The 12,113-nt window shown below is 51.8% G+C and overlaps 1 protein-coding gene across 1 annotated transcript in view; it reads left to right on the top strand.

Moving 5' to 3' along the window:
- Rorc (RAR related orphan receptor C) overlaps positions 1-12,113 on the top strand; it is a 39,469-nt gene that overhangs the window by 10,815 nt on the left and 16,541 nt on the right. The window lies entirely within an intron of this gene.

The following is a 12,113-nucleotide window of genomic DNA, read 5'->3' as shown; positions in this document are numbered from 1 at the left end:
AGGACAATCACAAGGCAGGACCTCAGGGCCAGGACCAAGGTCTTTCTGGGTCCACTGGCCTCGCAGAGAACGCCAGGGACAGGCAGTGAGTGAGTCGTGGCCGGGAGGGGGTCAGGCAGGAGGGGGTCAGGCAGGAGGGGGGTCAGGCAGGAGGGGGGATCAGGCAGGAGGGGGGTCAGGCAGGAGGGGCGCAGGCAGGAGGGGCGCAGGCAGGAGGGGGGTCAGGCAGGAGGGGGCGCAGGCAGGAGGGGGCGCAGGCAGGAGGGGGGTCAGGCAGGAGGGGGTCAGGCAGGAGGGGGCGCAGGCAGGAGGGGGGTCAGGCAGGAGGGGGGTCAGGCAGGAGGGGCGCAGGCAGGGGGGGGGGGCAGGCAGGAGGGGGGTCAGGCAGGAGGGGGTCAGGCAGGAGGGGGCGCAGGCAGGAGGGGGGGCAGGCAGGAGGGGGGTCAGGCAGGAGGGGGGTCAGGCAGGAGGGGCGCAGGCAGGAGGGGGGTCAGGCAGGAGGGAGGTCAGGCAGGAGGGGGGTCAGGCAGGAGGGGCGCAGGCAGGAGGGGGGTCAGGCAGGAGGGGGGTCAGGCAGGAGGGAGGTCAGGCAGGAGGGGGGTCAGGCAGGAGGGGCGCAGGCAGGAGGGGGGTCAGGCAGGAGGGGGGTCAGGCAGGAGGGGCGCAGGCAGGAGGGGGGGCAGGCAGGAGGGGCGCAGGCAGGAGGGGGGTCAGGCAGGAGGGGTGGCAGGCAGGAGGGGGCGCAGGCAGGAGGGGCGCAGGCAGGAGGGGGGTCAGGCAGGGGGGGGGTCAGGCAGGAGGGGCGCAGGCAGGAAGGGGCGCAGGCAGGAGGGGCGCAGGCAGGAGGGGGCGCAGGCAGGAGGGGCGCAGGCAGGAGGGGGGCAGGCAGGAGGGGCGCAGGCCGGTGGGGACGCCTGGGGCTCCGGGGCTCCGAGCTGCCTCCTGGTGATTCATCCCCTCCCCCACCCCCCGGTTGTTTTCGCCGGTGCTTTTCTTTCCCTTCCTTTCTCCCGTCCCAGACTGTGGGGGCGGCGGGGGCAGCTCGAGGGGGTTTCGGGCGGCCGGCTGGCTTTCATGGTTTTTCAAAAACCCGACTCTTCCCTCGCCTACCCAATCTCAGCGTCACTATTTTTCTCACTTCTGGGATCAGGTATGTCAGCAGAAAATTCTCATGAGGGGCTGTGGGGGGGGGGGGCGGGTGGCACCCTGCCGGGGCTCAGGGGGTGCCCACCGCGTAGAACAGCACCCCTCCCGCCTCCCGCTGCTCTGCAAGTGGGGACCGCAGCCAGCTGCATTTCCAGCGGGCTGGAAGCTGGGCAGAGCCGGGAGCCCCGAGAGCAGGGAGCCTGGTTGACAGGGTTGCGCTGCAGGTGACCCCCTGGTTGGAGGAGGGGCTCTCAGTGGACGCTGCTCTTCCTCACCCACCCCAGAGGAGCCCTTGAGATCAGGAGCTCGGCCGGGAGAGGGGAGACACGGGCAAAAAGTATAGGAGCGGCCTGGGACCACATACGTATTTTAAATATTTTATTTTAACAAATATATTTTTTAATATTTTATTTTTATTTATTTGAGAGAGGAAAAGAGGCAGAGAGAGAGAGAGAGAGAATGGGTGTGCCAGGGCTTCCAGCAACTGCAAATGAACTCCAGAAGCATGTGCCACCATGTGCATCTGGCTTAGGTGGGGCCTGGGGAATCCAACAGAGGTCCTTTGGCTTTGCAGCTAAGCCATCTCTCCAGCCTCACTATTTTATTTTATTTAACTTATTTACTTGTTTGAGAGAGAGGCATAAAGAGAGTGAGTGGGCACACCAGGGCCTCTAGCAACTGCAAATGAACCAGATGCGTGCATTACCTTGTGCATCTGGGTCCTGGGGAATTGAACCTGGGTCCCTAGGCTTCCTAGGTAAGTGCCTTAACTGCTAAGCCATCTCTCCAGCCCATATATTAGCTTTTAAATATGTGGTCCTGGGCTGGAGGGATGGAGCCACTGAGCTGTCTCCCCAGCCCCAGTTACCTTGGGTTCAGACATCTGGTCTGTCATTTCTGGCTTTTACAATCTTAGTTAAGTCACTGGATCTCTTTACGTCTCACTGTTCTCATTTGTAAATGGAACCATCTACCTTTTTATTTTTGTCTGGTTTTTTTTTTTTTTTTTTTTTTTTTTCTTTTCTCAAGATAAGAGTCTCACTCTAGCTCAGGTTGACCTGGCACTCACTCTATAGTCTCAGGCTGGTCTTGAACTCCTATCTCTGACTCCCTAGTGCTGGGGCTAAAGGTGCCCATCTTGGAGAATCTACTTTATAGGATTGCTGTAATCATTACAAATGTATGCAGGGCTGGAGAGATGGCTTAACGGTTACGCACTTGCCTGTGAAGCCTTAGGACCCCAGTTCAAGGTTCGGTTCCCCAGGACCCACATTAGCCAGATGCACAAGGGGGCGCATGCATCTGGAGTTCGTTTGCAGTGGCTGGAGGCCCTGGCGTGCCCATTCTCTCTATTTCTCTCTATCTGCCTCTTTCTCTGTTCGTTGCTGTCAAATAAATAAATAAGTAATTTTTTAAATGTATGTATAAGCTGGGTGTGGTGGCACACGCCTTTAGTCCAAGCACTTGGGAGGCAGAAGTAGGAGGATTGTCATGAGTTTGAGGCCAACCTGAGACTACATAGTGAATTCCAGGTCAGCCTGGACTAGAGTAAGACCCTACCTTGGGAAAAAAAAAAAAAAAGAAAAAAGAAAGCCGGGTGTGGTGGCGCACGCCTTTAATCCCAGCACTTGGGAGTAGGTGGATCCCCGTGAGTTCGAGGCCACCCTGAGACTACATAGTGAGTTCCAGGTCAGCCTGGACTAGAGTGAGACCCTACCTCGAAAAACCAAAAAAAAAAAAAAAAAAAGAAAGAAAGAAAAAAGTATGTATAGCTGTGCATGGTGACACACACTTTTAATCCCAGCTCTCAGGAGACTGACGTAGGAAGATCACTGTGAGTTAAAGGCCAACATGGAACTACAGAGTGAGTACCAAATTACCTCAAATTTAAAAAAAAAAAAAAAGTTTGCATAGTCACGTGTGGTGGCACACTCAGGAGGCAAAGGAAGGAGGATGGAAACAAGTTTAAAGCCAGATGAATCTACATAATGAGTGTCAGACAAGCCAGGCTAGCTACGTAGAGACCCTGTCTCAAAAAAAAAAAAGAAAAACGAAAAATCAAGCCAGGCGTTGTGGCGCACACCTTTGTGTCTCAGCACTTGGAAGACAGAGGTAGAAGGATGCCCCCCCCCCAGATTACCCTGTCGCCGTGATGGGCAGGAGGGGGATGGGTTCTGGGCTTGAATGGTGAGATAGATCCCCTTGGGTTGCAGCCCCTCCTCGGTTCCTACCACTTCCTCTCTGTGCCCGCTGTGGTGTAGACACCTGGACAGGGCACAGGGCCTGACTCTGGATACTGTCAAAGAGCTTTATCAATGGATCTCGCAGCTGTGAGCACAGTGAGATTAGAGGAGGTTGGAGGGGGGCTTGCCTCTACCGTAGTGCTCCGCCTAGGAGCTCTTCAGCTGCTCCGTGGAGTGCCTTGCGTTGCTGAAGCCACCCAGAGGAGATTCACTCTGTTTGTTCTTCTAGGACTCTATGAGAATGAAATTTTAGAGTCCTAGTGCGTCCATATGGCGGATGCGTTAATGAACTGAGAAACGTAAGGAATGATTTCAGAAGCACTGTCAAACCTACCTTAAGCAGCCTGGGCAAAAGCAGGCTGAGAAGATCCAAGAGGAACCAACCTGGAGCTCATTAAAATATAAACTCTCAGGCTGGAGGGACGGCTTAGCAGTTGAGGCATTTGCCTGCAAAGCCAAAGGACCCAGGTTCAATTCTGCAGGACCCACGTTAGCCAGATGCACAAGGGGCGCATGCATCTGGAGTTCATTTAGAGTGGCTAGAGGGCCTGGCATGCCCATTTTTTCTCTCTCTTTCTTTCTCTGTCAAATAAATAAATAAAAATAAATATTTAAAGTATAAATCTCAAGTCCCACCCCAGGTCTCCTAAACAGAGACTGCATTGCTTTCCTTTGTTTTGTGGTACTGAGGATGGAACCCAGAGTCTTGCATATTTGGCAACCACTCTACCACTGAACTACATCTCCAGTCCAGGCAATGTGTGTGTGTATTAAAAATAAAATATTGGGCTGGAGAGATGGCTTAGCGGTTAAGCGCTTGCCTGTGAAGCCTAAGGACCCCGGTTCGAGGCTCGGTTCCCCAGGTCCCACGTTAGCCAGATGCACAAGGGGGCGCACGCGTCTGGAGTTCGTTTGCAGAGGCTGGAAGCCCTGGCGCACCCATTCTCTCTCTCTCCCTCTATCTGTCTTTCTCTCTGTGTCTGTCGCTCTCAAATAAATAAATAAATAAATAATTAATTAAAAATAAATAAAATAAAATATAAAACATGTATTATATTTTTATTTATTAGAGAGAGAGAAACAAATAGGCAGGTAGGGAGAGAATGGGCATGTCAGGGCCTCTAGCCACTGCAAAGAACTCCAGATGCATGTGATACCTTGTGTATCTGGCTTACATGGGTCCTGGGGAATTGAACCTGGGTCCTTAGACTTCACAGGCATGCTCCTTAACTGTTTAGCCATCTCTCCAGCCCCCCCCCCCATTTTGTTTGAGATGCAACAGGGTTACAGTCATGTCATCACTAGATGATTTAAGAGCTAGCACTGAACCAGGCATGTCTCCTTTTGAGTATGGAATTGAAGGGGATTGGAGGGCTTTGGTGTTTTATTTTTAATTGTGTGTGTGTGTGTGTGTGTGTGTATGTGTATGCCTGTATTTTTTTTGAGGTAGGGTCTTACTCTAGCTCAGGCTGACCTGGAATTCAGTATGGAGTCTCAGGGTGGCTTCAAACTCACAGGGATCCTCCTACCTTTGTCTCCTGTGTTCTGGGATTAAAGGCATGTGTGCCAACACGCCCAGCTTTGTTGTTGTTGTTCAAGGTATGGTTCCACTCTAGTCCAGGCTGACCTGGAATTCGCTTCGTAGTCCCAGGGTGGCCTTGAACTCATGGCGATCCTCCTATCTTTGCCTCCTGAGTGCTGGGATTTAAGGCGTGAACCTTCACTGTTTGTTGTTCTGAGACAAGGCCTCATACTGTAGCCCCAGCTGCCCGCATCTGTAGCCCAGGTAGCTCAGGTTCGGCTCAAACTCACAGCGTCCTTACGCCTCAGCCGCCTGGATGCTGAGTTTAGCAGACCTGCAGGGTTTGCTTTTCCGTGAGCCTCAGGGGAGAGAGAGAGAGAGAGGTCCAGACAACAGCAAGTGAGTCACAAAGACCCCAAGGAAGCAGCAAGCAGGGTTCAGCTGCTGCGTGAGCCGTGGGGCAGGGGCTGCCCTCAAGGCCCCTGACCTTTGCTTGGCTCCAGTTCCTGGCACCCTTGGGCCCTGAGATGGTAAATTCCTGGCAGACTAGGCTCCCAGGCGACAGTTTGAGTAATCCTGTGATTACTCAGCCCCCTCTCCCCAATCTGGGTTCCCACCACCTGCTGTTCAGGAACTGGCTGTGACACAGGCCTTGAAGGTTTATGGGAGGTGCTTCTCAGCCTCCCCGCTGACTATTCCTGTGCCCCGACTCTGCCCCACGCTGTCTTCCCAACTCACAGTTACATACACAGGGGTGTTCTCTCAGGCTTAGGGTGAATACTACAGAAGGGTGTGAGATGGAAGGGAAAGGGGGCCGGAGTAGAACCACGACCCTAATCGTGAGGGTTGGACACAGGGCGGGTCTCCCTACATTATTAATTTTTTTACTTTTTATTTATTTATTTGAGAGCGACAGAGAAGAGTCAGAGAGAGAGAGAGAAAGAGTGAATGGGTGCGCCAGGGCCTCCAGCCACTGCAGATGCGTGCGCCCCCTTGTGCATCTGGCCTTCATGGGTCCTGGGGAATTAAGCCTTGAACCAGGGTACTTAGGCTTCATGAGCAAGCGCTTAACCGCTAAGCCATCTCTCCAGCCCCTCCCTACGTTTTTAAAAAATTCTTTTTAAGGGCTGGAGAGATGGCTTAGCGGTTAAGGCGCTTGCCTGCAAGGCCAAAGGAACCCAGGTTCAATTCCCCAACACCCACATAAGCCAGATGCACAAGGTGGCGCATGTATCTGGAGTTTGTTTGCAGTGGCTGGAGGCCCTGGCATGCCCATTCTCTCTCTCTCTTTCAAATAAATAAAAATAAAATATTTTTTAAATTATTTTTAAGATTCATTTTATTTATGAGAGACAGAGCAAGGAAGAGAGAGAGAATAAGCACACCAGGGCCCCCAGCCACTGCACACAAACTCCAGATGCATGCGCCACCTTGTGCATCTGGCTTATGTAGGTGTTGTGGAATCGAACCTGGGTCCTTTGGCCTTGCAGGCAAGTGCCTTCACCGCTAAGCCATCTCTCCAGTCTCTCCATTACCACAACAGACTCTTCTTTCTTCCTTCCTCCCTCCCTCCCTTCCTTTCTTCCTTTTTTGGGGGGTTTCAAGGTAGGGTCTCACTCTAGTCCAGGCTGACCTGTAATTCACTGTGTAGTCTCAGGGTGGCCTCAAACTCACGGTCATCCTCCTACCTCTGCCTCTAGAGTGCTTGGATTAAAGGTGTGTGCCACCACACCCGGCCCCTGACTCTTTTTCTCTCCCAGTCTCTCATAGTCTCCCTAACCAAGAGACTAGAACATTTGTAATACAGATCTCTGATTTTCACTGTACTCTGCCACCTTACACTGGGTGGAGGAAGGGCTAGGCTGGTGGCTGGGGTATGGGGCTCCAGCATCCCCCAAATACGGTATTAGTGAAAGAGGTCCTTGGCTGGTCCCATCTTCCTATCAGAAGGGCAGGGTTTTGGTGACACCATGGCAAGGTTCCTAGACCCAGGACCAGCAGCGGGTCAGGTGTGGGGCAGAGAGATGTGTCTGGGGTCACCCATGTGGTCAGTGTACACACGCACACGGATGTGGCTCTTGGAGAAGGGAGGAGGTAGGGAGGCCTGTGGTTGACTGCTGGGCTAGTGCCTGAGTTCCCACTGTGGCTTGGCCTAATCTCCCTCCCACTTGCTTTTTTTGGGTGACCCACGTTGGTTTCCCCCACACACACATCCCCGTTTATGGTCTTAGGGCCGCTGGAGACAGAGATACCACAGTGGGTAGAGGAGGTGCTGGGCAAGAGCAGAACCTGTGGGGCCCAAGTGCTTTGGCCAGCCCGGTCACACCTCGAATTCTGTTTCACTTCGGCAGTAACTGGGCGTCACAGCGCGCTGCTCCTTAGCAGTGCTCCCCTGGTGATGCCATTGAATTGTGCCACCTGCAGTCACTCAGGCATAGACGGTGCTTTTTGTTGTTGTTGTTTTTATTTATTTATTTTTGGTTTTGTTTTTAGAGGGAGGGTCTCACTCTAGCCCAGGCTGACCTGGAATTCACCGTGTAGTCTCAGGGTGGTCTCGAACTCACGGCGATCCTCCTACCTCTGCCTCCCGAGTGCTGGGATTAAGGGCGTGCGCCACCACGCCTGGCTTTTTTGTTTGTTTGTTTGTTTTTTGTTTTTCGAGGTAGTGTCTCGCACTAGCCCAGGCTGACCTGGGATTCACTATGTAGTCTCAGGGTGGCCTCGAACGCACAGTGATCCTCCCGCCTCTCCTTCCTGAGTGCTGGCATGAAAGGCGTGCGCCACCACGCCCAGTGGCAGTGCTGTTTTTACCATCACCTCGCTGCCAGGGGAACTGAGGCTGAGAGAGAACGGAGGTGAGTAGAAGTGCAAGCGCCACACACTTTGCGCCCCGCGTCCAGGCACCAGGTGTCCTCTTGTTCTCTTACTGTCACTTGCTGGAAAGAGTCAGGAAGGCTCACTTGCCACCTGGCCCTAGGGTGACCACATCTTAACCGTGCAGGTGTCGGGCAACAGCTATGGTGGGAGGATGAAGGCGAGTTCTGTGGATTTCAGACACCCACGTGGCCTGTCCCCATGAGGAGGAAGTCACTTAGTTTGACATGAGCAGAGAATGCTTTAAATATACTGGAAATATATATTATGGTTTTTTGAGGTAGGGTCTCACTCTGGCCCAGGCTGACCTGGAATTCACTAAGGAGTCTCAGGGTGGCCTCGAACTCACAGCCATCCTCCTACCTCTGCCTCACGAGGGCCGGGACTGAAGGTATGCGCCACCGTGCCCTGCTAGAAATGTCTTAGAGCGTTAGACGAGCCTCAGTCTCCCCCTCCACCTCACAGCAGCGGGGCTGTTTTTGTTCATTTATTGTCTTTGTTTTGGTGTTGCTTTGGTTTTCTGAGACAAGGTCTCAGATAGCCTAGGCTGGCCTTAAACTTGCTATGTAGCCGAGGATAACCTTAAACTCCTGATCCTCCTGCCTTCACCTCCTAGGATTATAGGCTTCCACCACCATGCTTAGCTAGCTCCACATATGACTAGGGCAGACGTGAGCTCACAATGACTGGATTTGCCCTCTGTGGGGCACTGGCTATGCTCCTAGCGTGGAGAATAGATCACAAATGAGAAGGGACTTTTGTTTTCTTTTTAATTTATTCTTATTATTTTATTATTTTATTTTTGGTTTTTTGAGGTAAGGTCTCACTCTGGCCCAGGCTGGAATTCACTATGGAGTCTCAGGCTGGCCTTGAACTCACAGCAGTCCTCCTACCTCTGACTCCCGAGTGCTGGGATTAAAGACGTGCACCGCCACACCTGACATTTATTTAAATATTTTATTTTTATTTATTTGACAGAGAATGAGGGGGAGAGAGAGAGAGAAAATGAGTGTACCAGGCCTCTAGCCACTGAAAATGAACTCCAAACGCGTGCGTACCCCATTGTGCATCTGGCTAACGTGGGTCCTGGAGAGTCAAACCTGGGTCCTTTGGCATTGCAGGCAAACACCTTAACCACTAAGCTATCCCTCCAGCCCTGGCCTTTGTTTTTATTTGAGACAGAGAGAGAGAGAGAGAGAGAGAGAGGGAGAAAGAGAGACAGACAGAATGGGCACGGCAGGGCCTCTAGCCATTGGAAATGAACTCCAGACACATATGCCACCTTGTACATCTGACTTACGTGCAATCTGGAGAATTGAACCTTGGTCCTTAGGCTTTGTAGGCAAGTGCCTTAACTGCTAAGTCATCTCTCCAGCCCCAGGGCTTTTTTTTTTTTTTTTTTTTTTTTTTTGAGGCAAGCCCAACAGACTGGCCTTTTTTTTTTTCTTTTTTTTTTTTTTGAGAAAATGAGAGTGAGGGGGAGAGAGAGAGAATTGGTGTGCCAGGGCCTCCAGCCACCATAATCAAACTCCAGATGTGTGTACACCACCCTGTGCGTATGTGTGACCTTGCACACTTGCGTCACCTGTGTGTCTGGCTTACGTGGGATCTGAATAGTCGAACCTATATCCTTAGGCTTCGCAGACAAGTGCCTTAACCGCTAAGCCGTCTCAGCCTGGGCCGAGAAGGGGGCTTTTGTTCTAGACCATATTCTGGACTTCTCTGACTGCAGTCTTCCCCACCTCAGAGGAAGCCAGCAGGCCAGTGATGGGGAAAAAAAAAAAAGACCAAAACATTGAAGCAGCCGGAGACCCCACAGTTTGCCCAGCTGCCTTTTGAGGAAGAGCTGGAAGAAGAGAGCCTCTTACTGGTCCTTTGACTCTCTTGCAGAGAGCTGTATAGTAGCATTGACGGGGTCAAGGCACAGTAGAGGTGACCAACCTGGGACCGTGAGCCAAGTACAGCAGACAGTGACCACATGCAGCTCACGGCAAACACAGTGGGAGAGAAAGCCTGAGTCCTGGTGGTCAGTGAACAAACTGTAACCCACAAATACACACACTAGTACAAGCAGGTGTGTCGTTGGGGACTTTGCACACACACATATACTCACACATACACACAAACACACACACACTACACTCACACACACACACACACACACACACACACACACACACACCTTAAACATACCTAGAAGCTCTGGGGGCTGGGGAAATGGCTCAGCGGTTAAGGCGCTTGCCTGCAAAGCCAAAGGGACCTAGGTTCGATTCCCCGGGACCCATGTAAGCCAGATGCACAAGGCGGCACATACGTCTGGAGTTTGTTTGCAGCGGCTGGAGGCCCTGGCGTGTCCATTCTCTATCTCTGCTTCTTTCTCTCAAATAAGGAAAATTTAAATTAGAAATCCCACCTACCTAGGAGCTCTGTACATGACAGTGTAACGGAGAGCTCAGGCAGGAAGGGCTGTAGGTCCCAGTCACAGGCAAACTTGGCTGTGTGAACTTGAGACAACTGCCTTTCCTCATCAAGCCTAGACCACCTTCTGTCAAGTGAACAAGTGAACGGGGGTGGGTCTTTAGTCTCAGTCAACTTTAACCGTCATGATCTGTGCCCACACAGATGGGCACAGATGCCCTCACACATCCTCTCACGTACTGATGCCCATGAGCTACCTGTGTCGGTTCTGGGGCCAGTGGTCTGAGAATCGTACTGAATTCTCTCCCTGGGTTGTAGGGAATCCAGCAGAGCTGGGGCGCTGAGCCCCCCCTCTCCTTGGGCTCCACCTCTGCTTTCTTCCTCACCTCTCTGTCCTACCGTGTGCCCCCCAGTTCCCACTTCCAGTTTATGTCTCTGTGTTGCCCTGCCCAAGCCTTCACTGTCTACCAAAAACGTCTGTCGCCTCTGCTTAGCCCCCAGTTGCCTCTTGCCCCAGGTACTCCGCCTCCCTACCCCCACTGCCCATGAAAGCCAAGGGCGTGACAGAGGAAGCCCCTGGGGCGGGAGGCAGGTGTTGCCAGGCGGTGAGGGCTCCTAGGGCCCAGGGCAGGAGCGGAGGCAACTGGAGATGCTCAACTTGAAGGGCTGAGCAGGTGGGCCACCGTGCAGCTGCTTTCCGTCTCTGTACACTTGACAGCCTCCTGGCTGCTCTGTGAGACACAGCACAGCCTCCTCAGGCTCTTTGCTGGGAAGCAATTATACTTCACCTTCTCTTCCCCTTTATGGTTTTTCCAGGTAGGGTCTGGCTCGAGCCCAGGCTGACCTGGAACTCACTATGTAGTCTCAGGGTGGCCTCAAACTCACGGCGATCCTCCTACCTCTGCCTCCCAAGTACTGGGATTAAAGACATGCGCCACCACGCCCGGCTCACTTTCTCTTCTGTTTGGCAAGATGGTAACAGCAGGGCTGGAGAGATGGCTCAGAGGTTAAGGCACTCACCTGCAAAGACTAACAACCTGAGTGCAATTCCCCAGTATGCACGTAAAACCAGATGCACAATGTCATTTCTTTCTTTTTCTATTTTCTAAGGTTTATTTTTATTTATTTGTGTGGGAGAGAGAGAGTGAAGGAGAAAGAGGCAGATAGAAGAATGTGTACTTTAGGGCCTCCAGCCACTGTAAATGAGCTCCAGACCCATGTGCCCCTCGCGCATCTGGCTTACATGGGTCCTGGAGAGTTGAACCTGGGTCTTTTGCAGGCAAACGCCTTAACTGCTAAACCATCTCTCCAGCCCTTTTATTAAAAAAAAAACTTTATTTTTATTTATTTATTAGAGAGAAAGAAAGAGGCAGAGAGAGGGAGAAAAATAATGGACGTGCCAGGGCCTCCAGCCACCAGAAACAAACTCTGGATGCATGTGCCCCTTGTGCATCTGGCTTACATGGGTCCTGGGGAATCAAACCAAGGTCCTTTGGCTTTGCAGGCAAATGCCTTAACCCCTAAGCCATTTCTCCAGCCACCGACACAATGCCATTTCTAATAGCAGCTAGTGTTCTGCAGCTTTGGTTTGAGGGCATGGTTTTCTTTCTTTATTCCTTCTTTCTTGTCTTTCCTTTTCTTTCAGATTTAAAAATGAAAACATTAAATTCATATAGAAGAAATATATCCATTCATTAGACTTGTTAAGAGAAGACTGAATTAATATTTTATATAAAGATTTTGTTACACTATGAGAGATTCTATCTTATTCTGAATGGAGAATATATATATATATTTTTTTAAATAAACTTTAGTCGGGTGAAACAACAACAACAACAAAAAGCCAGATGCATAAAGTGATGCGTTAATCTGGCACACCCATTCTTTCTCTCTCTCTGCTTGCAAATAAA

Source organism: Jaculus jaculus, chromosome 19 (genome assembly GCF_020740685.1).
Source record: "Jaculus jaculus isolate mJacJac1 chromosome 19, mJacJac1.mat.Y.cur, whole genome shotgun sequence".
In the NCBI taxonomy this organism is placed as follows: domain Eukaryota; kingdom Metazoa; phylum Chordata; class Mammalia; order Rodentia; family Dipodidae; genus Jaculus; species Jaculus jaculus.
The sequence above is the reverse complement of the archived record's forward strand: the minus strand, read 5'-3'. Positions and strand labels throughout refer to the sequence as shown.